The 4,973-nt window shown below is 43.4% G+C and overlaps 1 pseudogene; it reads right to left on the bottom strand.

The window, feature by feature from the left end:
* Nucleotides 1–2,939: 2,939 nt before the first annotated feature.
* LOC111766243 (UPF0488 protein C8orf33 homolog pseudogene) lies at nucleotides 2,940–3,632 on the bottom strand (annotated as a pseudogene).
* Nucleotides 3,633–4,973: the final 1,341 nt, after the last annotated feature.

Raw genomic sequence — 4,973 nt, 5'->3', positions numbered from 1 at the left:
AGGTCAAAGGGCTCTGGGCGCCCCTCTCTGTCCCTATCCTGACTCATTGTGGGACCACACTGAGTTTTAGCGCTCCATTTCTCTCGGTGGTCAAATCAGAACGATTTGAATGCACCTGCCTCCCTTCCCTTCCCCTTGCCCAACAAGGGTGGCCGTTGTGAGGAGCAGAGAGCGAGTACTTCCTAATTGTGGTCCTGCGGGCCACGTGCGCAGGCTCTCCGCGGTCTCACTCAAATGAGGTGGGGCCCGGATCACTGCTTTGCTACACTTGGAGGGAGGATTGGCTATTTCTTCTCAGGAGTCCTCTGGTCTGGTTTTGAAGTTGCAAATTTCAGAAACTGGTGCTGGTCTTAAAAAAGATAGGGGGCGGGGGGCTGGCGGAATGGCGCTCCACCTGCCCGAGAGCAGCCAGGTGTAAGCAACAGCTCTGCATCTGGCTCTCACGGGACTTACCTGTTACCACCCAGTCCCCTCCTGCCCACCAAATTAGACACATTTGAAGTGCAGGGCAAATGGTCTCAGAGAAAAAAGAGGAAAGAAAGAGGGGAAAAACAGGAAACACTATCAAATACCACCTTGCACCTGGAAAGATCACTGTCCTTTCACAAAAAGAGAATTTGTTTGGAAACTGCTGCTTCTCTGAGTCAGGAACTGCCTTATCAATCCAAAAGGGCAGGGGAGCTTGGCGTAGCCATTCAGGGCCCTGCTTCTGCCAGTCAAGTCACACCTGTGCCGTGGCCAAGAAACCACATAAGCCTGAGCTGTGCTATTGTGACACTGTCCCCAGGGACAATGAGGCAGCAGAGGCCAGTGTTTGAAACACAGCAATTAGAGGTATTGTCCTGTTTGAATTCTCTTGGTCTCCATAGCAGTTGTTGATGATGATGGTGATGATGGTGAAAATATCAACAATAATAATAATGCCATCAATAACTTGCTGTAGTAGTGAGTCATACTGCTACAAAGCACTTTTACATTTATTACCTTATTTTCTCTCAAAAGCTCACTGGATATCCCAGTTAACTTCAGAGTGTCACCAAAAGATAAACTGCAACCTCTAGTGAAGTGGATTTAAGTGTAGATTCCGTTTATTAGAGTTGAGTGTAGTGGAGCTTTTGGGATTTGCATTCTGGTCTTGCCCTTACCAGCTGGGTGATCTTGGGCAAACCACTTTACCCCTCTGAGCCTTAGCGTCTTCATATGTAAAAATGTGTTAATAATATCTGTCTCAGAGGGTTACTATAGGGATTTAAATGACTTTTAAATAAAAAGGACATTATCAACTTTAAAGCATTATGCAAATATTAATTACCATCTATACAAAGATGGGATATTTGCAAAATTTAATGTAAATACAGTTTTGCCGTTGGCTGATGGCCCCTGTGTGAGGTTTGTGTCTGAAAAAACACTACATTCAGAAGACGTGGATTCTATTCTGGCCCCCACACATTAGGTGGCAGCAAGAGGTGTGGCTTTTTGGCAAAGAAACAGAGCCACACAAGCGATGCAGTTGCCAGTCAAAAACTGGCTGCCACCATCACCTGACACCTTGTCAACTGTGATCGGCTAAATAGTGGTCCTCACAAAATTTCCATCCTAATCCAGAGAACCTGTAAATATATTACCTTTCTTGGTAAAAGGGACTTTGCAGAAATGATTTAGTTAAGGATCTTGAGATAGGGAGATTATACTGGATTACCCAGAGGGGGTGTAATATCTTCACAAGGATCTTCATAAGAGGAATGCAGGAGGAACCAGCATTGGAGAGGAGGTCTGTGAAAGTGGAATGACATGCTTTGAATGTGGAGAGATCGAGGAAGGGGCCACAAGCCAAGGAATACAGGTGGCCTCTAGAACCTGGAAAAGACAAAGACAGAGATTCTCCCCTAATCTTTGGAAGGAACTAGCCCTGCTAACTGGCTTATATAATTATATTTATAATTTATATATAATACACATATTTTTAGAGTGGGCAAATTTATTAAAATTAACAACAAAAAAAAAGAACTGGTTGAACTTTTCAGCTTTTTGAAGAAAAAAAGAGTTCCAAAAGTAGCTTATAAAACAAACAAGAGACATAACATAAATATCTCTGAGGAAGTGTCACTGCTATAGAACGCATTTGAAATGCTTTAAAAATAAAATTAAAGGTTGCTGAAAAATACATCCAAATGAAGATGTTGAACAGGCAGCAGGTGTCCAAGTATCCATCTGGTTTGGAATATAAACCTGGAAGACATCAGCAAAGATGCCATCAAAGCCATGGAGGAGAACTAAGGCACACGGTAAGCCTAATTCAAAAAAGCAGAGGGCCTAGGACTGACCCCCAGAGACTTAATCCAGGTCTTTGGCTACAACCACTGGGCAAGAAGCTCTTTGCTCCCAATAACAAAGTCCCTGAGGATGATGCCTGCTCAGTTCCAAGCACCATGAGCTTAGACACAGGAGTTTCAGATGCCTATCCTGCCTATGTCTCTCGAACATAGATGGTTAGCACTTTTTCATTCGGTATCCTTTTTTTTTCAATCAAAAATAAAGATTTATTAGGGCAATGTGACATAATGGCATAAAGCAATCAATTGTTTGATAAGGTACCCTTTCAAAAGTAAGTACCAGGATAAAATATACAGATCCCTCACTAACCTAATCATGAAAACTGAACAGAACTTTCCTTTTACAACACATGGAATGCTTCATTTAATTGTAGAAGCTTTTCTAAATGCACCTCTCTCTTCTGGCAGGAGGGATATTTCAAAAGAGAACTTATAAGTGCTTGTCTGCCAGAGCCCCGATATGTTGGTCTTATATCTGCCCAACAACCATGACATCTGATTCAGTGATCCACTAAGAGTGAACCAACCCCACATCAACCTAGCAGAGCATTCCTGGAAAGGCTTTGCACTTTTAAGACAGCCTCCCACCTCACCCTGGGAAGAGGACTAAAAGAAATTGAACATAAACTCTTCATCAGAAGTGTCCAGGATGGCCTTGGCTGCCCCCATTGGACAAGGCCTGCAGATCCTTCAGCTCTTCTTTCTAGTGGCCTCATTTACAGACTCCACCTGGACTGAGTGGTCTGTGGCCCTGAGAGTGCTCAGGACCTCCCTCCACTCTGCTTCCTTCTGAGCCCTGTAGTCCCCAAATAAGGAATGCATCAGCTGTCCCTTCTGGGGAAGGGGGTTCCTTCACTGCACAGGGTCTGGATTGCCCCAGGAGCTTGATCTTTCTGTTTTGGGCTGGATCTCTGGGTCATGAGACAGAGGTTGAGCTGCTCCATACACTAAGACGTCCTAGGCCAGCTGCTCCACCTGAATTTCGACATGTAGGGGCTCCTCTGGGACTTTTTTGAGGTCTTCCTGCCTCCAGCAGCCAGAGGCCCCATTCCAGGTTTTCTTCTTCTGCAGCTGCTTCTTACAGGCTGTGTCGCCATCATGGCCTGCGGGGTGCACCCTGGAGACAGCGTCATTACAGGTGGGGTGCCCTGAGCAGAGCCAGACTGGATGGGAGGTTACAGTGGAATGATTCAGGGCACTGGGAACAGGACCAGGGGGCCAGGCAGCAGGAGGCCTGCAGGTGGCACCTAGGGCTGGGACTGCTGATATAACCTGAGCAGGGTGTCCAGGGACTGCCATGCACCACATTCACTGCTAGAGGTGACCTAGGGCATAGGGGCTGATGTGAAATCCCAAATATATATATTTTTACTAGAGAAGTTGTAGGTTTATAGGAAAGTCATACAGAAAATAGAGTTCCCATATATCCTCTGTATTAGGTTGTGCAGGGAAAAGAACTGACAGGTTATATATATATATATATAAAATGTAAATAGTATGAAATTTGTTATAGGAATTAGTTCACACAACTGTGGAAAGAGGCAATTCTGAATTCTGTAGGGCAGTCACAAACTGGAAATTCTGATGAAGGTTTTCAATGAATTCCCCAGGAGAAGTTGGCTGGCTGAAGTAGAGATGGAAATTCTTCTAAGTCCTCATCAGAAGTCTCCTCAAAGCAATCTAGGATTTTGCTATCAAGCACTTTGCAATTCTTCCAGCGTCTACCCATTTTCCAAATCCAAAGCCATTTCCATGTTTTTAGGCATTTTCTATAGCACCTTTCCTGATACCAAAACCTGTTTTAGTTTCCTCTTTGCTAGCATAAATACAATGCAATTATTTGCTTCAATAATGGAAAATTATTGGTTCATTATTTTGAGGCTGGAAGTCTAAAATCAAGGCATTATCAAAGCAATGCTTTCTCCCAGAAGACTGGAGTTCCCAGAAGGCTGCCAGTGATCGTTTGTCCTTGGATTTTCTGCCATATAACAATGCACATGGCGGCTTCTCCTGACTTCTCCCTTCTATTCTGCGTTCCATTGGTGTTGAGCTTCTGGCTTCTCCCTCCCGCCTTCTCTCTCTCTGTGTGACCTTCCCTTTAAGGTGTTCAGTAATTAGATTAAGACCCATCTTGACTCAGCTGGGCCACATATTTACCTATGTAACCTCATCAAAAGATCCTGTTTACTAAAGTTCACACAGATAGGAGTGGACAAGTCTAAGAACATGTTTTTCTGGGGTACATAGCTCCAAACTAACATACACCCGTTATTATTAACACTTTGCTTTAGCTTTGTAACTTTGTTACAATTGGTGAAAGGATATTAGGATATTACTATAATTGTATTATTAACTAGAATCCCTAGTTTACATTACGGTTCTTCGTGTTGTACAGTCCTATGTTTAGTTCTATTTTGTTTTTTTGTTTTCTTTAGCTTTATTCTAGTAACATATAGACAACCTAAAAATTTCCCCTTTTAACCACATTCAAATATATAATTCAGCGGTGTTATTACATTTGCAATGCTGTGCTACCATCACCACCATCCATTACTAAAACTTTTTCATTGCCCCCAGCAGAAATTCTGTACCAATTAGGAATTCCATTTCCTACCACCATCCCAGTCCCTGATAAACTGT

Source organism: Dasypus novemcinctus, chromosome 4, assembly GCF_030445035.2.
Source record: "Dasypus novemcinctus isolate mDasNov1 chromosome 4, mDasNov1.1.hap2, whole genome shotgun sequence".
NCBI classification, from domain to species: domain Eukaryota; kingdom Metazoa; phylum Chordata; class Mammalia; order Cingulata; family Dasypodidae; genus Dasypus; species Dasypus novemcinctus.
This window is presented reverse-complemented; position numbering and strand designations above follow the sequence as displayed.